This window comes from Littorina saxatilis, linkage group LG16 (genome assembly GCF_037325665.1).
Source record: "Littorina saxatilis isolate snail1 linkage group LG16, US_GU_Lsax_2.0, whole genome shotgun sequence".
NCBI lineage: Eukaryota > Metazoa > Mollusca > Gastropoda > Littorinimorpha > Littorinidae > Littorina > Littorina saxatilis.
The window spans coordinates 42,999,434-43,022,868 of NC_090260.1; the positions used below are offsets into that span (position 1 = coordinate 42,999,434).

At 40.8% G+C, this 23,435-nt stretch overlaps 3 long non-coding RNA genes across 3 annotated transcripts in view; 1 reads left to right on the plus strand and 2 right to left on the minus strand.

Annotated features, from left to right (window-relative positions):
* Positions 1-23,435, plus strand: part of LOC138949675 (uncharacterized) — a 349,293-nt gene that overhangs the window by 171,396 nt on the left and 154,462 nt on the right. The window lies entirely within an intron of this gene.
* On the minus strand, positions 128-6,202 carry LOC138951094 (uncharacterized). Its single transcript, XR_011450983.1, has 6 exons — positions 6,008-6,202; positions 5,128-5,308; positions 4,306-4,420; positions 3,377-3,485; positions 2,329-2,440; positions 128-929 (listed from the first exon to the last, which is right to left on the minus strand). It is a non-coding gene; the product is annotated as an uncharacterized lncRNA (long non-coding RNA).
* On the minus strand, positions 8,754-15,183 carry LOC138951096 (uncharacterized). The gene is made up of 4 exons (XR_011450984.1): positions 14,793-15,183; positions 14,234-14,333; positions 13,265-13,402; positions 8,754-8,957 (listed from the first exon to the last, which is right to left on the minus strand). It is a non-coding gene; the product is annotated as an uncharacterized lncRNA (long non-coding RNA).

Consider the following 23,435-nt stretch of genomic DNA (forward strand, 5'->3'; position numbering starts at 1 on the left):
AAAAGGAGAAACAGAATCCGTTAGTCGCCTCTTACGGCATGCTGGGGAGCATCGGGTAGATTCTTCCCCCTAACCCGCGGGGGGTTATTGAGTTACAACGATCTTGCTTCAAACACATTCAAAATAATACCATTTCTCTGTTATTATTATTATTTTCTGTGAACTTAAAAGTTTATGAGGGTCAATTTTACATGGGTCACATCTACAGGTCATCCAACTTCAATAGCCTGTAAAGTATCAAAAATCTAGCTTTCAAAACATTTCAGAAAAATAAGAACACATGCTTTCGCAACACATCCTTGATATTTGTCAAAAATGTGGTTTTGAAAAAATGCCAAATGTGGTCATGTTTGAAATTGATCAAACCATAGCAGTATGTTAACTTTGTAAAGTCTATCCCGAAAACCATCCAAGAAAACAACAATGTTCAATTCTGTCTACCCATTGTAACTCAGCCTAATTATGCTCCCCATCAGTGACATTCTCCTGACCTGGTGAGTCAAAACTCACTAAATGTCCAATGGAGAGTTTTCAGCATGCAACCAGAAAGTATATAGTGTGGCGTTATGTCCCTTTTTTTCAAAACAGGGTTATATATGTGGCAATAATCACATGAAATGTTCTCTGTCCTCCACATCTGTTTGATTTGTGATTGGTGTCCAGATTATTTGCTACAGGCATCTGATTAAGTTTATTGTAGCTGCTGTCCGGTTCCCTTTGCCAGTGATATCTGCTTTCCTGTTCTGTAACTTGTATTTATGTTCGCCGATGGCACCCGCTGAATAGTTTTGGTTGTTCTCCAATGGCATCTAGCTAGCTGCTTTGACGTCTGTAAGTGGTATCAAGGTCCTTCACCATGCAGTCATCTGCTGGAAGTGAACAGGAGGCTCTCTTGCTTATGACACCCACACCAGAGCATGGAATGAAACCTGCAATGACACAGCAGTATGACTATGAGAAAGCATGCAGACTGAAGCAAAGAGGGCCAAACTTTAAGAGAATGATAATGAAACCTAACTTAAAGTGCCGTGGCTTTTAGTGCATATACATCTAACTTTTAAAAGTTGTGTCCGTCTGTGTGTGTATTATGATGACTAAAGGCTCCGAAACAGCTGCACCGACTGAGACGGTGGTGGTGGTGGGGGTTTGAAACGTGCTGGTGCGTGTATGTTTGTCCTTGCGTGTGTGCAGGCATGAATGTCTTTGTCAGTATGTGTGTGTGTGTGTGTGTGTGTGTGTGTGTGTGAATTTATGAATACAATTGAAGGCACAGTAAGCCTCCCGTAAACCATCACAGATACGGTCAGGCTTTTACACACAGACTACAGTACAAACACCCTTTCATTTAAACACTCACCGATTGAGAACATCCTAGGTGCCCTCCATAAAGAGCGAACAATTTTCAAATAATTTATTTTTGCGTGGTTTATCTTACCCCTGAGCCATCGTGAACCAGTGTGATCCAGTTTCCCTTTTTTCACAATGTAGTCGTCAGTTAGTCATTTGAATGCGACTCCATGTGAGCTTATCTACAATAGCACGTTTTTATGCACGAAACAAACGGCTGTGGTTCACCAAAACTCTAGCAATGGTTTTTGACTGTTGAGAGGAACGGTGATATATGCATAAACCGCCGTCTGCTACGACCCTTGCGTGACCCTGCTTCCGGGCTTTTCTTTTTTCAAACTTTCACAACTTCGAATTGTACTGATCTTGTCTTGATGAAAAAAGAATTCTTTTATGATTAAAGAATGTTTGTGTGACAAGCTGTCAATTTATTATTTAGATTTTAAAAGTTAGGTCTTGCGCAAAAACGCATCACGGTCCAAAAACATTCTGATAATCATCGATCCACGGCTATCGCCAGTTTACATCGATAGAATGAGACCCGAAGGGAAGTTACTCATTTTTGACCTGAGTTCAATCGGCAAAATTAATTCTTTAAAAATTGCTCGCTCTTTACGTAGGGCACCTAGGATATTCCCGTTTGGTGAGCGTTCAAATGGAAGGGTGTTTGTACTGTGTGTAAAAGCCTGACAGTATCTGTGATGGTTTACGGGAGGCTTACTGTCCGGGCGTGATTTCCGGTATTGAATATTCATAACAGCCGTCCAGCACCAAAACGAGGCGCCATTGTTGTAGAGGACCAAGTCCACGAAAATAAATTCTTTGAAAATTTTTCACGCTCGACAGAAAGCAGCCAGGATGTTCCCGTTCGGTGAGCGTTCAAATGGAAGTATGCTTGTACTGTATGTAGACGCTCGGGGAGCTCTGTGATGGTTTACGGGAGGCTTACTGTGCCTTTAATGTATATACATCTATACACACCCAAGAAGATAAGGCGCTCAGCAGGTCTGCACTCATGTTGATCCATTATGTCGGAAACAGGCAGAATTGGATCCTCCACCCGACAGTCACTGAGCTACAGTGCTGCTCTCAGCTGTAAGCAAGAGAAAGCAGCTTGAGTGTTTCATCGCATATAATTCCAGTGTTTGCATACTCCATAGCGATTAGCTGAAACTATTTAGCTAAAACATTAAACTATTATCAGTGGAATACCAAAGGGGTGGCATATGTCATCCAAAATATAAGGCAATTTAAAGTGTGATTGACGGGACAGAAGCGTTTCAATGATACAAATAGAGAACACTACATAGTCTACTGTGTGTTACTGGGTTTACACAAGTAAAAGTGAATATTTTTTCTTCTTCTGTTTCTTCGTTCATGGGCTTAAGACTCCCACGTTCACTCATGTGGATTTTTACGTGTATGGCCGCCATTCAGGCAGCATACGCTAATTTCGGGGGAGGCATGCTGGGTATTTTCGTGTTTCTATAACCCACCGAACTCCCACATGGTTTACAGGATCTTTTCCGTGCGCACTTGGTCTTGTGCTTGCGTGTACAATGCGCCCGTCGTGAATATTTCAATATTTGAAAAGCAGTAAGTGTAAATCTGGTGCCACACAGCAAGCCATGAAGTATTCTGTTTTCAATTCCTACGTACCGGAGAGATAACCCATGTAGTAACTAAACCATACACGCACATATGGGCATATCATTGAGGTCATGGCAAGCTGGTCTGGCAGGGACCTTATATATTCCACTGCTCATGATTACAAAGTCACAGATGCAAAGTCATTCTCGTAACACGTTTGGGCTTGCCATTTTCTCGCGAGTGTTTTGAGAATGAAGTTTGTCTCGGAGATTTTGCATAAGCAATGGAAAATGACATCCCTGACAGACATGTTGTTTGAACCAACCTCATTTACATGATAGACACGCCTGTGAAGAGATGGTTCATTTATCACATCATGACACATGGGTGGTATCTCTCAGGTAGGCAAAACAATATATATCTAAATGCACCAATTTACCTCAAGCACTCAGCAGGTCTGCACATATGTTGATCCATTAGGTCAAAAAACCACCAGAACTCGATATGTTGTCCTAAAGTCACAGATACAGTGGAACCCCCCAAGGATCCTGAAAAAATAATTAAAAATGAAGAGCCAACACTTGTACAAATTATCTGTCTTTGTACATACAAGCACATACACAAATAAATCTGCTTGCACTATGCTGGCTTTAGGCATGTGTAATAAAATTATTTTGGGGGAGCTTCTCGATTCAACCGGGAACTTTTGTTGTTGTCAAAAGCAATTTAAGCCTCAAACATTCTCCCACTCTAAGTCTAAGACTGAACTATGCATTCAGTATGTGTTGATATCTGACTTAAACTCACAAAAATAACAAAGGCTAGTTTGTAAAAAGACACTGATTTGAAAAGAAAATTTAAATTCAATTACATATTATTATGTATTATATAATCTGTTCTGGGGCTTTTTTCCAGGTCTTTTAAAAAAGGATGTTCACAAACAATAACAAACACATTTTCAATCCAATGAATGTTTGCAGCACTGTCAGCCGGACAGAAATGACAGTATGTTGACAAAGCCGTGATAAAAACATAACCTGCAGTCCTACCTTAGCGCAAAGAAGTATGAATGGTCTCTGTGTACTCTACAATCTCTGACTGTGGCCCTATGTAAAGGTCGAAAAGAGCTGGCTGTGCTTGGCCATTAAGAAAAATTTCAGTTAATTCAGATTTGTACAAGGAGAGCATAAAAGCATATATTCACAGCATGTATGTCTTGTTATTGCTATAGGTCTATAGATATGCCACAATGACACAGCAAATACGTACATTCATACAGACATATTCATTTACTCATATAATTTAAATTATATAGCACCACAGGAATATGTTAATATCAAAATCTAATATGAAATTTCCTACACACACCCATGAAGTTCAAGCCCTAAGCAGTTCTGCACACATGTTGATCCAGGAGGTCCAAACACACCCTGCACTTGTTGTCCAAAGGTCACTGCTCCAGTGAAACCCTCCATTTAGGACCCTGAAAGATATAATAAGTTCCATAAAGTGATACAAAACTCTTTGTTGTTGTCCTTATCTGCTGAAGGAGCACCTCCTGTCGCTTCACAGCATCTGTAACACAAGAGAGGACTGAGTATCCAGCCAGAAATTTCATGACTGTATTTTTAGAATGATGATCAACAAAACTTTTTAGGGGCTTTTAAAATGATATGACAAATATAAAGTCAGATGCACTTCACCCATTGTTATACTTAAACATAGAACTAAGGCTTGCTCATACAGTGGAACTCCCCTTGTTAGACCTCAAAATATCTGAGAAAAATAGGCCTTAAAAAGGACCCCTGGGTGTCTTAAAAAGGCCGTTGATTGATGATTCACAAAGGTTATTCACAGAAAATATGAAAAAAGCAAGGTCCTAAAAGTGAGTGTGTCTTTAAGTGTGTGTGTCTGTCTGTGCATCACAATTAAGGGCTAAACAAAAACAAACACACACCCAAGAAAAGCAAAATTTGTTTGAAAATTTGATCAAACTCCAAGACAGTGAATCAAACAAGAAATGTCCATCACTGATTCAGACGCAGTTTATATTTGAATGTATGTGTGTGTGTTGCAAACATTACACAAAAGTGGATCATAAATACCAAATTCAGCTATGCTAGTACCGTATTGCAAATTACATTAAATTTGAAATGAAATTTTATAATTTGTTGTTAATAATTTACTTACTGGTTAAAGAGTACAACTTTTCACAATTTCACTTTCAGCACAGAGAATGGAATCCTTGGTGTCTGCTTCCTTTTCTATCTGAATGACTCATTGGTACAGCCATCTGTCATCACCCTGCCGACTGTTTTTTTGACCTGGAGTCCAGAAGCTTCCCCACCAACTCAGGCAGTTTTGTTTTTCACTAAAAGTAAAAGATAAATAAAGGTCAAATAGATTTGCACAAAGGAATAAAAAGAGGTTTTCTAGTAATCCAAATAAAGCATGCAGAAATAAAAACACAAAAAGTAACATCAAACAGTTTTGCCTCTTGTGCCCCCAAGACACTGGAATAATTACAGGCCACCAGATAGGCCGTCCATCACTGAAAGTGAACAGAAAAACTTGATGTTTAAATATGTGTGTGTGTGTCAGTGTGTGTGTGTGTGTGTGTCAGTGTGTGTGTGTGTGTGTGTGTGTGTGTGTGTGTTATACAAGTGGTACGGGTAATTTAAAGGCATGTGTACACGCTCCCGTGTTTACAAAGTGTAGTTTGCCCATAATCGATGTCAAACGCACCATAAGACCATGTAATGACGATATGTCGCCATGCGCGGACCATATACATGCATTACAGCTTGTTCTAGCCTCTGAAAAAGTGAGGATGTCAACAAAGACGCGGAGTTATTTCCCTTGCGTCAACGTTCCCTCTGTTGGCAAATCTATAAATAGGACGATCTAGATCAAAATAAAAATTCAAATATCTCAACATTTAAGGGGTCCTAGACCACAATATCTTGCAGGGAACTTAATTTAGCATGTCTCCAGCTGTTGGTAAAGCAATTAGCGTGTATAGTCATCGAGTACATATGGCTTTAAGACAAGAGTTTAAAATGTCACTTACTTGTTGTCCCTGTCAGTGTAAACTTTCAGCACAAAGAAGAATGGAAACATTGGTGTTTTTGTCGGTTCCGTTCCAATTGAATGATTTGGTACAGCCATGCCATCAAGTTGATCAACCAGCTCACTGTTCCTGTTACCAGTTCAACCTCTTTTCCACATTGCCGACAGATTTTTAATCTGAAAAAGTCATGTATACATGTTTTCAAAATGGGAATTAGGGGGCCTGCAAGGACAGGTTGGAAGATGAGGCTAAGCCTAAAACCTTTATCCTGACGTAATAAAGTTGATTATGATCTCTCTCTCTCTCTCTCTCTCTCTCTCTCTCTCTCTCTCTCTCTCTCTCTCTCTCTCTCTCTCTCTCTCTCTCTCTCTGTTAAAGTGTATCTAAACCCCATTTTTCAACCCAAAACCCTTATTACCAACGCAAACATACACCCAGATGCATTCCATTCCCACCCCTTCAAAGGCCCGAAGATGCGAGGAGCAGACGCAGCGAGTGGGAAAAGTCCGTAAAAGCTCGCACCTGCCAGCCTTCAGCTGAAACAAGACGATGATGCTAAAAATAGAAACGTCGGCAGATGACGTAGAGATGGGAATGGGAGTGGGAGCGGAAGCAGCGCCCTCTCCATGGATCTAGATCTAACTTTCTGCAAACAAAAACACGAGTCAGCATGAGTAGATCGTTTCTGCGTCGTTTACGGTTGCAATACTATCCATGCAAACATGCCGGGAATAAGTAAGCTTACTCACGGGTTCCCTCAAGTCTTTCACAGAAGGAAAGCTTGGATTGACTTTGTGGAAACGGTTTATTCACAACCAAAAGACCATCGAGTGGACACCATTTTGCAGATGATGCATTTGCAGAACAGTTCACAGCTCCCTTGTTCGAATCCGAACTCGGTTATCGTCCGAGTCGGAGGTTGTTGGAGGATTCTGTCCTGTCAGGGATCCCACTAACGTTTATCAATGTGAAGAAGAATTTGAATGCTGCATACGAAGAAGTGTCGAACCGGAGAAAGACTCAAAGTCGACGGAAAAGAAAAGTGATGAAGGCAAGTGATCGTTATGTTTCTGTTGGCGGTGCATGATTAAATTTAACGGCAGACGTAGTGCGTTGCGTCTCCATCGTTTATGTAAGGTATGTGTGTCCGTGTGAATATGTGTAGGAGGGAGACTGAGACTCTCAAAATTTCTGATTTCTGTCTTGCCAATAAAATAATAACGAAGAGATACACACAGAAAGACACACACAAACAGACACAGACACACACAACCACACCCATAGACATGCATATACACTTTCTTTGATCCAGAATCACAGAGACAGACGGACAGACACATACACCACACATACGCATAGACATGCACATACACTTTGATCCAGATTGACACATAGACGGACGGACACACACACACACATTCACACGCAAACAGTCACATTCACATATACACACACACACAATCACACTCAAAACACACATAAACACACATCATACCTCCAGCAGATTTTTTTTTACAATGTAGAAATATCTAGGTCATTGATTGTTAGATTCATTCCTGTAAAATCTCCCAAATCTAACAAACAAATACATGTAGTTGAAACAAATGTCTTGTGCAAGAGAGATCAAGGGAGATAATTTTGATGCAATTGTTAATGACATTGCATAGTGATATCCTTCACAACAAAATTTGAAAATAAGGAATCGAGATCTCTACACAATTTATCTTCCTTGTTTTATGTATGACATTGACTATTGAGTTATAGTTAAAATTGTATTCTCGGAATTGTTCAAAAATAAATTTGAAGGGAGGCAACTAATAGATGAACAAACAATATTACAATTTACACATTCAGTTATGCTTTTTTTTGGATAAGATCTATTAATGAGAATTATACAATAAATACACATGGAGGGGGGGGGGGGGGGGTGCAGCGTGATTTTGAATGAGGTATCTGTCTAATATTTAGTAAAGCGTGGAATTATGACTGAGAGTGAGAGTCATTAATTCAGTGCATTTAAATTTGTATCCTGTTTTCAGGCTGTTCCTTGCCACTCTGCATTACAATAAAAATGGGGACAGGGGTGATGCGCTTGATGAGGAAGGAAATCCGACGTTGTCCATCACATTCCCAAAAGGAAAGAAAGGAGAGTACAGTGTGAGGAAGTGCAAAGGGCCACGAGCTTATGGTAAGTTACATGCAGGGTAATTACTGACTGCTGGTTTTTAGCACACACACACACAAATGAAAATCCTCTTCTTTTCTTATACTCCAGAATTCTGGCAATTTACCCAAACACACACTCACACACACAACTGAAGAGGGAAAAGACAGAGAGAGAAATATCACATTTAATTTTGTTCAGTTGGGTATTCGCTAGAACTGCAGCATTCTTCCTAAAATCAATTTTTGCAAGCATAAAAGCTGTACTTGGTTCCGTGCTAATAATGCCTTTTCACGACTATCTCATCCTGAGCTATCCACTGTTACATTTACAGGTCACGTGTCAAGATTGCTTCAACGTCTGTTTGAGAAGCTGACAAAGGATCCAGGTGCCTTTACAGCTTCCTTCCCAGAGGAATTTTGTGACAAACCTGACTTTTGGGCCGCTGCATATCACCCCCTCCCCCCCCATACCGATAAGAAGCTGCAGCACCATACAGTACAAGATAACCAAACTGATCCCACTTTTCCCCGCTGATGTTGACACCAACGACAATACTGAACAAAATGCACTTGCAAGGAATTACAGATTTTACTCTTTTATTTCATAAGTGATGCATTAGATTATAAATACATTTTCATTCAAGCTCAGACCACTCAAAACCTCTGTAGTACATCAGACGGAAATGCATATCTGATGGCCCGTACTCCACATGAAGGTAAAGGTATCCTGATTTTCCTCCCTAGCACACCATGGCACCACCTCACAAGCTGTCAGCGGTACTTCCTGAAAAATAATCACAAAATCTGTGACATAAGTGTGTGTTGCATAGTCCGGCAGGGTGTTCCTACAAAAGGTGTGGAAAGTGGGGGGAAGAACACTTATTTTTCGTGAATTGATAGAATGGCTTGTTTCATGGCTGGCTGGCTCTGTGTGTGTATGTGTGTGTGTGTGTGTGTGTGTGTGTGTGTGTGTGTGTGTGTGTGTGTGTGTGTGTGTGTGTGTGACAGTATGACAAGATCCATGTAAATCTTTCATTTTACCTAGTTATTTATGTTTAAAATGTACTTTCCAAAATGTGTTTCTTTCCAGCATTATGTTGATCTTGTTTCACACAAAGTGTATAAACTGTGAATCTATTAATCACTTCTGGACTTCAGTGTGGAGAGATCCGAGGATAACAAAATAATATTTACTGGTTTGTATATCATATATTTTATGCATCATACCATGTCAAACACATCACAATATAGACGCGTGATCGACAAGAAGAGGAAATACTATGTGTGCACTTGTATGTCTTATCTTTTAATTTAATGGGTTTTTTTTAATGGACCAACTTTCAACTTTGTGAGAAGAAAAAGTTTTTAAGACATGAAAAACAAGGATTGCTTTAACCTTTGCCGGATGCCGCTTTTGACTACACACTCCCGACGATGCGGGTTTGTCTGAACCCATACATTTGAAAGAGGGTTTTTACCGTTTATTCCTCTAACGACGATGCGGGTTTGTCTGAACCCATACATTTGAAAGAGGGTTTTTACCGTTTATTTCTCTAACGACGGTGTGGGTTCAGGGAAACCCACAGCGCTACTTAAGTGGTTGCATCGAGTTTCTCCGTTCACCGACCTCTTGCAGGGGAGGGAGAGGGGGAGGGAGAGGGGGAGGGAGAGACTGAGAGAGACTGAGAGACTAAGAAAGAGAGAGAGAGAGAGAGAGAGACTAAGAAAGAGAGAGAGAGACTAAGAAAGAGAGAGACTAAGAAAGAGAGAGAGAGACTAAGAAAGAGAGAGAGAGAGAGACTAAGAAAGAGAGAGAGAGAGTCTAAGAAAGAGAGTGAGAGACTAAGAAAGAGAGAGAGAGAGACTAAGAAAGAGAGAGAGGGAGACTAAGAAAGAGAGAGAGAGAGAGAGAGACTAAGAAAGAGAGAGAGACTAAGAAAGAGAGAGAGAGAGAGAGAGACTAAGAAAGAGAGAGAGACTAAGAACGAGAGAGAGAGACTAAGAAAGAGAGAGAGACTAAGAAAGAGAGAGAGAGAGAGAGACTAAGAAAGAGAGAGAGAGAGAGATACTAAGAAAGAGAGAGAGACTAAGAAAGATAGAGAGAGAGAGACAAATAAAGAGAGAGAGAGAGACAAATAAAGAGAGAGAGAGAGACTAAGAAAGAGAGAGAGAGAGAGACTAAGAAAGAGAGAGAGAGACTAAGAAAGAGAGAGAGAGAGACTAAGAAAGAGAGAGAGAGATACTAAGAAAGAGAGAGAGAGAGACTAAGAAAGAGAGAGAGGGAGACTAAGAAAGAGAGAGAGACTAAGAAAGAGAGAGAGAGAGACAAAGAAAGAGAGAGAGAGAGACAAAGAAAGAGAGAGAGAGAGACAAATAAAGAGAGAGAGAGACTAAGAAAGAGAGAGAGAGAGACTAAGAAAGAGAGAGAGAGATACTAAGAAAGAGAGAGAGAGAGACTAAGAAAGAGAGAGAGGGAGACTAAGAAAGAGAGAGAGACTAAGAAAGAGAGAGAGAGAGACAAAGAAAGAGAGAGAGAGAGACAAAGAAAGAGAGAGAGAGAGACTAAGAAAGAGAGAGAGAGAGACTAAGAAAGAGAGAGAGAGAGACTAAGAAAGAGAGAGAGAGAGACTAAGAAAGAGAGAGAGAGAGAGACTAAGAAAGAGAGAGAGAGAGAGAGAGACTAAAAAAGAGAGAGAGAGACTAAGAAAGAGAGAGAGAGAGACTAAGAGAGAGAAAGAGAGACTAAGAAAGAGAGAGAGACTAAGAGAGAGAGAGAGAGAGACTAAGAAAGAGAGACAGAGAGAGAGACTAAGAGAGAGAGAGAGAGACTAAAAAAGAGAGAGAGAGACTAAGAAAGAGAGAAAGAGAGACTAAGAGAGAGAAAGAGAGACTAAGAAAGAGAGAGAGACTAAGAGAGAGAGAGAGAGACTAAGAAAGAGAGAGAGAGACTAAGAAAGAGAGAGAGAGAGACTAAGAAAGAGAGAGAGAGAGACTAAGAAAGAGAGAGAGAGACTAAGAAAGAGAGAGAGAGAGACTAAGAAAGAGCCTGCGAGAGACTAAAAAAGATAGAGAGAGAGAGACAAATAAAGAGAGAGAGAGAGACAAATAAAGAGAGAGAGAGACTAAGAAAGAGAGAGAGAGAGAGACTAAGAAAGAGAGAGAGAGACTAAGAAAGAGAGAGAGAGAGACTAAGAAAGAGAGAGAGAGATACTAAGAAAGAGAGAGAGAGAGACTAAGAAAGAGAGAGAGGGAGACTAAGAAAGAGAGAGACTAAGAAAGAGAGAGAGAGAGACAAAGAAAGAGAGAGAGAGAGACTAAGAAAGAGAGAGAGAGAGAGAGACTAAGAAAGAGAGAGAGAGAGAGAGACTAAGAAAGAGAGAGAGAGAGAGAGAGAGAGAGAGAGAGACTAAGAAAGAGAGAGAGAGAGACTAAAAAAGAGAGAGAGACTAAGAAAGAGAGAGAGAGAGAGACTAAGAGAGAAAGAGAGACTAAGAAAGAGAGAGAGACTAAGAGAGAGAGAGAGAGAGAGACTAAGAAAGAGAGAGAGACTAAGAGAGAGAGAGAGAGACTAAGAAAGAGAGAGAGAGACTAAGAAAGAGAGAGAGAGACTAAAAAAGAGAGAGAGAGACTAAGAAAGAGAGACTAAGAGAGAAAGAGAGACTAAGAAAGAGAGAGAGAGAGAGACTAAGAAAGAGAGAGAGAGACTAAGAAAGAGAGAGAGAGAGAGACTAAGAAAGAGAGAGAGAGAGACTAAGAAAGAGAGAGAGACTAAGAAAGAGAGAGAGAGAGACTAAGAAAGAGAGAGAGAGAGAGAGAGACTAAGAAAGAGAGAGAGAGAGACTAAGAAAGAGAGAGAGAGAGAGACTAAGAAAGAGAGAGAGAGACTAAGAAAGAGAGAGAGAGACTAAGAAAGAGAGAGAGAGAGACTAAGAAAGAGCTAGAGAGAGAGAGAGACTAAGAAAGAGAGAGAGAGACTAAGAAAGAGAGAGAGAGAGACTAAAAAAGAGAGAGAGAGACTAAGAAAGAGAGAGAGAGAGACTAAGAAAGAGAGAGAGAGAGAGAGACTAAGAGAGAGAGAGAGACTAAGAAAGAGAGAGAGAGAGAGAGACTAAGAGAGAGAGAGAGAGACTAAGAAAGAGAGAGAGAGAGAGACTAAGAAAGAGAGAGAGAGAGACTAAGAAAGAGAGAGAGAGACTAAGAAAGAGAGAGAGCGAGAGACGAAAAAAGAGAGAGAGAGAGACTAAGAGAGAGAGAGACTAAGAAAGAGAGAGAGAGAGACTAAGAAAGAGAGAGAGAGAGACTAAGAAAGAGAGACAGAGAGAGACTAAGAAAGAGAGACAGAGAGAGAGACTAAGAGAGAGAGACAGAGAGAGAGACTAAGAGAGAGAGACAGAGAGAGAGAGACAGAGAGAGAGACAGACAGAGAGAGAGACAGACAGAGAGAGAGAGAGACAGACAGTCAGATAGACAGACAGTCAGATAGACGGATAGACGGATAGACAGACAGACAGACAGACAGAGCAACTGACAACAGACATACAGACAGAGAGATACGGACAGACAAACAGAGAGACAGACAGTCTCTTGGAGACAAACAGGCAGACAGACACTGTTCCGCCGCTTTGGTAATTATGGGTGTAGCAGAACCCGCGCCGTCGGCAGAGGGATAGTTACAATCACTACTACTCTTTAAAAGTATGGGTATGTGTGAACCCGCGCCATCGGTAGTGTTTATGTAAATTATCATAATCAATTAATTCTGATGTTTTGTCATGTACACACTAAAAATTTGCAGACAGAGAGCAAATTAGGTGTGTGAGAGATACTTAAAATTTCAAAACGATACCTTTAATGGTTCCAGAGTTACAATGATTTTAGTGTGTCTCTGGGTACAGGTGAACCCAGGAAGCACGGCAAAGGTTAAACCTGCAAATTAAAAAAAATCTTCTGTCACCTTCTTCTTCAGGTGTGTGAATGGATGGGTGTACGGGGTACATTTGTCATGTGGAACAGACCTAGAAGTATCTGCCAACACATCACGGTGATGTGACAAGCACATGCTTGGTAAAGAAAGATAGGTGTGTCACTTACTCCTTAAGAGTAGCCTGTAAAAACCCATGCTCCTCCCGGTACTGGTAATATGCCGTCTCCAGCATATCCGTGTTTAGGCAGACGCTTTCAAATTATGGGAGCTGCGTGATGCATGTAATGCCAATTTTTTCGGGAGGTCTGCAAACATAACAGTATTGTTATAACTTATGGTTAACTATGAAATTAGTGTAAGAACTTCTGTCTTTCTTTATTTGATGTTTAACGTCGTTTTCAACCATTCAAGGTTATATCGCGACGGGGAAAGGGGGGAGATGGGATAGGGGAAAGGGGGGAGATGGGATAGAGCCACTTGTTAATTGTTTCTTGTTCACAAAAGCACGAATCAAAAAATTGTTCCAGGGGCTTGCAACGTAGTACAATATATGACCTTACTGGGAGAATGCAAGTTTCCAGTACAAAGGACTTAACATTTCTTACGTACTGCTTGACTAAAATCTTTACAAACATTGACTATATTCTATACAAGAAATACTTAACAAGGGTAAAAGGAGAAACAGAATCCGCTAGTCGCCTCTTACGACATGCGGGGGGCAGAGAAATAAGGATGTGGAAAAGAAGACTTTTGGTAAGTGAAATAAAGGTGATGGATCCAGTCAGGTAGAAATAAGACAACAAGAAAGGAATCGGAAAACTGCAGGGAATAGTAGGGAGAGTTTTCTTGGAAGGAAATATAGGTGAAAGGACTGGTAAGGCAGAAATAAGACAAAAGAAGAGAAGTAAAGGGGTGGGGAAGCTTAGTGAAAACACTCCCGCCGCGTGAAGGCGACCCCATGGGAGCAGTGTAAGAACTAAACTTCTAACAGACATTATGAAGTTAAGGCTTTACAGACTATTTATAGTAATGAATAACCTCTGCATCTATGTTGCAAAATAGTCACACTTTTCCTTTGCTCTTTTCATTGAAAAAAAAAGTAATTTACCTAATGCCAAGTAAAAGGTAATACATACCTGCCTGGGACAGTTCAGCTTCTTCATAATTTTAGTAGACTCTGTGCAGCAGTTGCATTCCTCCACTTTCTCCATCTCCACACAGTTGGCACATTCAGACCTGAAAGTATCACAAACAATCTTCACTCGTTTCTATCCTTCCGCCGAGTGTTGCGAATGCACACATGTTGGAAGTATTCTTAGATTTCATCAGAAAGAAATAATAATATTAGTCCAAAAATGTAACTTGCCAACTCAAAATGTAAACACTAGGGACTGCCAGATTCGCCTTCGTCAAAAGCTCGTGCGTGTCGATCTTCGTGAGTTTGCTTCTGTAAAATGTTCATTCTGGAGGCCTAGTGAATTTCTTCCATATAACCAGGTCATGTCCAAAATAGACACTAGCTCTGGAGACAGACTGAAAAACCAAGTTAGCATAGCCTAGAGCACAAACACCCACACAAACGGTACTCATGTCACAGTTCAGATCTAGATCTAGACTCCAAGCTTGACACATCCTGTCAGAATGTCCTTTTCTCGGTTGCTTGTACCCAAAATAAAACGTGACTTCGTTACTCACCAGTCTGTGTTCCCAAGGCGATTAATCATGCTGCTGTTGTCAGAAAGATGATTTTCCTCCACGTTCCTTTCATTTTCTCGTGCCCGAGGTTCAAACATATATGGTACAACACGATTGTGGTTCACCACGTTTTGTGCGCCACGACTGACTGTCGTCCATTGTGCTCTCTTCCCATGTCTACGTCACAGGCACTTGGCTGGCGCGTCGGGAGTTCTCGGGTTTTCTCGGCAAAGTCCGGATGAGCAAATTTAGTACGCATGCCAGTTGGCGAACGGCTGAGCGCAGAGCGGTTAAAGTGCAGAAAAATGTCGTAACTGGAACCCCTCTACACACACTCAAACCTGTACTTGCAGGGTTTAGACACACTTTAAGCATTCGATGTGTACATATTCTATAACCTTTTTTTTAAAATCTCATATTGTGTGTGTGTGTGTGTGTGTGTGTGTGTGTGTGTGTGTGTGTGTGTGTGTGTGTGTGTGTGTGAATGTCCGTGTATATGATGTGATTAGAATAGGGGTGCCTCTCTGCATGGGTGAAAAAACACTTGTTTGTAATGCTTGTATGCCACAACGCTCTCTCTCTCTCTCTCTCTCTCTCTCTCTCTCTCTCTCTCTCTCTCTCTCTCTCTCTCTCTCTCTCTCTCTCTCTTTCTCTCTCTCTCCGTCTCTCAAATTATTTAAAATGAAACAATATTGTACACACAGCAAACTTCAGTCAACTTCAGGTCAAACCAAGAACTTTGCACTTGATCCTACATAAAGAATTATTTTGGCAAACGTTAAATTTAACATAAAAAAGGTATTGTTTCAAAATTTCACTGCAGACCATTTTACTAAGCGTTTCGGGCGGGCGGGAAATAGCTCAGTCGGTAGCGGCGCTGTCTTCAAAACCAGTTGTCGCAATCGGCGTGGGTTCGATCCCCACGTTCGGCGAGGGATTTATTTCCCAGAGTCAACATCGTGCAGACTCTCCTCGGTGGCCGCATGCACACGATAAAGAACCCAAGTTCACAGCGAAAGTGTCAGGGCTCGGAAACATGAATACACGCATGCAGGAAACAAAATGTGTGGGTATCGCTGTATACTGTATGGCAGCTCGCTTTCCCCATGGAGAAAGCAGCCCGAATTTCCATGAGGGCAACCTCACAGGACTATATAAAATCTTATCCTTATCGTATCCTTATCCTTTAACTTTTAAAGCAATTGTTAAATTCTCTTTTGAAAACTTTTTTGTGAGAAGCGTTCCAAGGTAACGTTAATGAAATATTAATTTCACATTTGATGCTAACTGTTTACAAAAAACTAACAGTTACTATACAGTTTATGTACATCTGACGTTACAAAAGTCCTTTCTCCTAAGTGAATATGTGCGTACCCACGTGTTTGTGTGTGTGCACGTGCGAGCGTGTCAGTGTGACTGTGACTGTGTGTGTGTGTGTGTGTGTGTGTGTGTGTGTGTGTGTGTGTGTGTGTGGTGTGTGTGTGTGTGAGCACAAAGTATTCCTACGTGTATTTTGCAAATGCACAGTTAACAAGTTTGAAAATATCTCATGTCATCTCCAACAAACGGCTTAATTCACACACACGCACGCACAAAACATAATAAATCTTATATGTACGACTACCTTGTAAAAACACACACAACACGTTTACATGCACAACTGGTGATATCAAACACAATTTTAAAAACAATGTTTTTTAATCAACTTAATTTCAACAACAAAATTGTTATGCTTAGCTGATAAGTTATATTAATAAAACAATAAAAATAAAAACACAAAATGCATGTATACTATTACTACTATACTGTACCGCAGTATTATGTACTGTTGTATTATAGTACAAAGTACCATAGTACAAAGTACCACAGTGTACCATAGTACAAAGTACTTCGTACTATAGTACTACTGTAGTACAGGGTACATTCACAAAAAAGTACCATAGTACAAAGTACTAGGTACTATAGTACTACTGTAGTACAGGGTACATTCAATAAAAAGTACCATAGTACAAAGTACTATGTACTATAGTACTACTGTAGTACATGGTACATTCACTAAAAAGTACCATAGTACAAAGTACAAAGTACTCTACTGTACCACAAAGTACTATAGTACAGGGTACATTTACTACACAGTACTATAGTACAAAGTACCATGTACTACAATATGTACTAGAGTACATGGTACATTTACTATAGTTTACTATAGTACAGGGTACATTTACTATAGTTTACTATAGTATACTATAGTACATCGTGTGGTACTTTTTCAGCTGGGAAGGCCAATGATTAGATTGAGAAAACCAAACATGCATGATGTAACACTGGAACTTGAAATTGTAACTGTGGTTCCGGTTATGATGACTGTGTGAGATGATACTTTGATATGAATTGTCGTTTCGGTAATTACTGACTTTGCTTTTACTTTTTGTTTTCCCAGCCGAGCGGACTCTTGGTGGGATAGCGTGTTTGTTTTAGCGTAGTGTATGTTTTACTACGGTGTATAGCATAGCGTGTTTTACTACCGTGTATGTATAGCATAGCGTGTTTTACTACCGTGTAGGTATAGCATAGCGTGTTTTACTACCGTGCATGTATACCATAGCGTGCTTTAATTACCACCGTGTATGTATAGCATAGCGTGTTTTACTACCGTGTATGTATAGCATAGCGTGTTTTACTACCGTGTTTTAGCATAGTGTATGTGTATGTTTTACTACAGCGTTTCTGATAGCGTGTATGTTTTACTACAGCGTTTCTGATAGCGTGTATGTTTAGCTTAGCGTGTATGTTTAGCATAGCGTGTTTATGATAGCGCGTATGTATAGCATAGCGTGTTTTACCACCGTGTATGTATAGCATAGCGTGTTTTACTACCGTGTTTTATCATAGCGTGTTTACTACCGTGTTTACACCAGTGACTTTATAGTGTTGTGGCAACAGAACTTTTCGTAGTAGAGATTTGCCTCACCCCACTTCTGACACCACATTTTGGAGTATGTGTTTCCACCTTTTTCAGACTAAGTGTTGAAAATGTTTATTGAAAAGTAGCATTAGTCTGACGAACCTATTTTTAACTTTTATTTTAAATGCTTGGTGATTGCGTGCGTGAGTGTTATGCAATAAAGAGGACAGAGAACATCATTCAATGTATTCTACCAACTTTTTATTGTTTGTGTACTCTCTCCCTCTATCGCTTTTTTTGTAATTGCAACACCCGCGTGCGCTCCACCACATTTTGGCGTCGCCCGACAGATAGATAAGTGGACACATATTTTGAGAATAGAAAGTAGTACAGTAGTAGTAGTTTAGGTATACACGCTATCCCACCCGTCACCAACCTGGAACCACCCGTCACCAACCTGGAACCACCCGTCACCAACCTGGAACCACCCGTCACCAACCTGGAACCACCCGTCACCAACCTGGAACCACCGTCACCAACCTGGAACGACCCGGTGATGGACGGACTTTGGAGGAGAGACTCCAGCTCGACTATCGACCAACCCCAGGGAGTGGACGACTTTAACACCGTCAATTTCCGAGGATCTGTGGTGACTGTGTTTGTTTCTGCACGTGCCAGTAATGTGAAAGGACATTTAGTGGAACGTATCGACGGCCAACGGTGAGTGGAATTTTTAAATATCTTCCACAGAGGAACAGTGGCTGATGCGGAACAGGCATCCTGATACCGTGTGCGTTCTGTGTATCTGCTTTATCATGTCTTGCTACTGACCCGGTAGTGACATTTTGATGAATTCGTGGACTTGTGGGTCTAGTGAGCATTACTGCATATTTACCTCATTTGTGTGCTGTGTTTATGTTCAAGCATTTTGTATACATTTGAGCAGAATAGTGTCACTTGTGTGATAATGTTGTTTTATTGTTCACCATGAGCGACGGTGAGATGGAAGATGCAGTGGGGGGTAGTCCCATGAGCAACCCCACAGTGTCTTCTCACCGGGATCGCCCTGAGCGACGGTGAGATGGAAGATGCAGTGGGGGGTAGTCCCATGAGCAACCCCACAGTGTCTTCTCACCGGGATCGCCCTGAAACGTTAACCATGCGAAGTCTGGGGCTTGGGTTATGCGTTGCTAGTTAATTTGTTTTAAGCAAACATGGTGAGCAACATTTAATTGTTGAAATACCAAATATTGAACATATTGGGAGGGAAGGATATATCTACATATTATTACATTTTATATACTAACTTGTACAAGGAACCCCGCACAGTGCATTCGCGTGCAGTTGACGTACTTCCTCGGTTCCTTCGGATCATGGAAACATTATTGGATTCTTAGGGAGTGGGTTCAAGTAAAGTTGGGGAGCAGCTGTTCTGTGTTGCCTATTGTTTAGAGCAGGTTAGGCATGTAAATATGTTCTAAGGTTACTTTGTTGTGGAAAAAAAATTTGGCGTCCTTGACAGTACGTTGTTCTCTGTCCTCGGGATCATTTTCTTTATTTATTCAATGAGAATCCCCCCCCCCCCCCCCCCCCTCCTGATCTGTGTTATCAACATGTCGAAGTCTTTGTTAGCATTGTTAAGGTAATCGTTTCGGTACAGTCAATGCATCTTTAAATAGTGGTTGACATGTAGGTTCGAAATGTGTTAATAATTTCGGTACAGTCAATGCATCTTTAAATAGTGGTTGACATGTAGGTTCGAAATGTGTTGACAGTTTCGGTGCAGTCAATACATCTTTAAATAGTGGTTGACATGTAGGTTCGAAATGTGTTAATAGTTTCGGTACAGTCAATGCATCTTTAAATAGTGGTTGACATGTAGGTTCGAAATGTGTTAATAGTTTCGGTACAGTCAATGCATCTTTAGATAGTGGTTGACATGTAGGTTCGAAATGTGGTAATAGTTTCGGTACAGTCAATGCATCTTTAAATAGTGGTTGACATGTAGGTTCGAAATGTGTTACTCAGGATTAGCTTTTGTGACTGAGACTTGCGACGGCTGAAGATATAGGTTAGCCCAATTTGAGTTTTGATTGGTTGTTGAAACTTCTTTGGTGTTTAGGTTTTAACATCATGTTTTTGTTTCCAAGACATGCCTTCAGGAGAAGTCATGCTAAGTTGGGGAGAATGTGGTGAGTGAGAGAAATCTATATTGACATTGTGTGACTGTGTCAATAGAATTATAATTTCTAGCGCCTGTATTGCGTCGTAGGCTGTTATCGTAGGTATGACGTAGGTATGACGTAGGTTTTAGGGTTTCGTCATTTCACAGACAGGGGTGTCAGCTTGTGTCTATCGGTTACGTCTGCGTGTTCGGTTTGAATGAAAACACACAGACTATGCATTTGTTTGAATATTCCTGAATGGGGAATGCTTAGTTTTGTTCTTAATAAGTTAAATTAGTTTAGATCGTATTGATAAAAGAATGTTTGGGGTGACGACGCATAATCAAGCAGCGTCATATAGGACCCTCTTTCCCCTTCCCCTTTTCCCGACTAAAATGAGTAAAAGTTGTAATGAACTCGGCCAAAGTTGAAACAAACGCGCACTTGTGGCCTGGACTGGCAGAGAAAGAACATGTCAAGCCTTGCCGGCCTTTGGATGAATTATGCATTTGTGATGCATTTGTGAAGTGAAAAAGTGTGTGTTGGTGTGTACCAATTGGAGTGATGGAGTGTGTGTTGGCTGTATGTCCTGGAACCGAATGCTGTTGTGAACCAGGGAGTGTTTCGTGTCCAGAGATGATGTAGACCAGCCGAGCGGACTCTTGGTGGGATAGCGTGTTAGTTCCGTGTATGTTTAGCATAGCGTGTATGTTTAGCATAGCGTGTTTTACTACCGTGTAGGTATAGCATAGCGTGTTTTACTACCGTGCATGTATACCATAGCGTGTTTTACCACCGTGTATGTATAGCATAGCGTGTTTTACTACCGTGTATGTATAGCATAGCGTGTTTTACTACCGTGTTTACACCAGTGACTTTATAGTGTTGTGGCAACAGAACTTTTTCGAAGTAGAGATTTGCCTCACCCCACTTCTGACACCACATTTTGGAGTATGTGTTTCCACCTTTTTCAGACTAAGTGTTGAAAATGTATATTGAAAAGTTGCATTAGTCTGACGAACCTATTTTTAACTTTTATTTTAAATGCTTGGTGATTGTGTGCGTGAGTGTTATGCAATAAAGAGGACAGAGAACGTTATTCAATGCGTTCATCGAACTGTTATTGTTTGTGTATTCTCTCCCTCTCGCTTTTTTGTAATTGCAACACCCGCATGCGCTCCACCACAATTACTAAAAGTATAACATCTCAAACAGTTCGGATTGATATGCAGCCGCGCTTCCGGGCCATTTGGGGATCATGATTTTGCAGCCTTGACTCTGGAAATGGAACACGTGCCGTTTTTCTGTTGTGATGGAAGTGGAAAACGTTTTGGAAACCCCATGTGAAAACTGGTTACAGCTTGAGCTTGTAAGTAAGCATATTCTGTGTGTGCGTGCTTTTGTCTGTGTTTTCATTTTTTTCATTTGTTATGTTTGCATGGCAGGTAGGTAGCATGGCGGTCGGGTCACTTTGTCAGTTTGTGCCCCGGACTACCCCGAACTACCCCGGACAACAAGAAATGTTTGGACAACAAAGACAGATCATGTGATGCCACAATCTATTGATCTGTGTTTATTTACAAAACCCAGACACACAAATTTAAGTCAAGTCAACAAGTTTATTTTCAACCACTGCCCCTGACTACTCACACGGACGATTGTGTGTGTGTGTGTGTGTGTGTGTGTGTGTGTGTGTGTGTGATTTACTCACAGAAGAGCCGTAATCAAAGTAATAGACATGGCCAAGTAACGAATGAGATTTACTAAAGTGGTGTGAATTCTTCAAAGAGAACTTTGAACAAATGGTTTCGGGTGCATTTTCTGTCATAATTGTATGCATCATTATTCCTTTGTTATAATTTATTCTTGACTTTAGAGGTAGGAACCCCATGTTGATGTAGTCTGAGTCTGTGAGAGTAGTCTGTTTGAGCAATACAACTTTTAGCGCTCTTTTGTGTAATCTGCTGAGTAGCTTTAGTGAATTATCACTTGCTGAGTCCCATAGAGTGGATACGTAATCAATAAGAGACTGAATATGCACAGTGAACTGTGCGCCCAGATGATGTGTTTTGTTATATTTAGTCAAGTTTTGACTAAATGTTTAAACATAGAGGGGGAATCAAGACGAGGGTTGTGGTGTATGTGTGTGTGTGTGTGTGTCTGTGTGTGTGTGTGTGTGCATACATGTGTGTGTGTGTAGAGCGATTCAGACTAAACTACTGGACCGATCTTTATGACCGGGGTCAGGCTATCTCCAATTAGGTGGCGGGGCGACTACCATCCCCAACCCGGCGGGTCCCCAGGTGGCGGATAGGTGGTGCCCCTTAGATATAAGGGATTGCAGCGATATAAGTCGGGCTTGCCCGGACGAATAAGCTGTCCTGGACCAACTGGCGGTGTTCCTATCAGAGCGGGGTGGTTAACAGGTGGCACTGTTGACTAGTAAATACCCTATGTGCTCATACGGGTTCATCACGCGGGTAAGAGGCGCGTTAAAACCCCTGCTACCTGTGCTCCCAGGTAAGGTCCCTGACCAGGAGCTAAGGGTGGGGTAACCCCGACAGAAACCTCTAGTGCTGAAGACGGCGGTACTGAGCGAGACAGCGCACTTTAACGGATCACAGTACCACACACACCGTCGCCATGAATACACGCAAGTCTTCATGAAATTTGACATCAGAGTTCCTGGGAATGATAGCACACGCTTTCCCTTTATATTTTATTCTTTTCTCTATGTAGTATGATGTACGTGTATGATTTCAATTCCATTAAGTTATTGGTTGTCTTGTAAATCTACTTCTTTCCATATTTATTGTGTTAAATACTCATTTGTTTTGTGTTTCTTTTTGTTTGTTTTTTGTTAGCACTGATTGAACTGTGCGCCCCGATGATGTGTTTTGTTACATTTAGTCAAGTCAAAATAATTTGATCTTATTCTTCGTCATTTTCTGATTCCAAAAACATATACATATGTTATCTTTGGATTACAAACAAGCTCTGAAAATTAAAAATATGAAAATTATGATTAAAATTAATTGTCCGAAATCGATTTAGAAACAATTTCATCTTATTCCTTGTCGGCCCTTGATTCCAAAAACATATAGATATATGTTTGGATTAAAAACAAACTCAGTAAGCTAAAAAGAATAGACATACAGAAAAGCATGTTATCCTGCTCAGCGCGACCACTACCGCACTATTCTGCATGGCTTGTCGATTTCACTGCCTTTGCCACGAGCGGTGGACTGACGAAACTACTATGTGGTCTGGGTGAAAAAAGCAGTGCGTTTAGTTTCATTCTGTGACTGTTCGACAGCTTGATAAATGTTGTTATTTCGCCTTACGAGACGCGTTACTTTTGTGGTTGAAAATAAACTTGTTGACTTGACTTAAAATTGTGTGTCTGGGTTTTGTAATAAACACAGATCAATAGATTGTGGCATCACATGATCTGTCTTTGTTGTCCAAACATTTCTTGTAGTCTGGGGCACAAAGTGACCTGACCCGTATGGGGCAACCATACTTTTCTTTGGAATTTTTTCGAACTTTTTATATGTAACTACATTCTCCAAG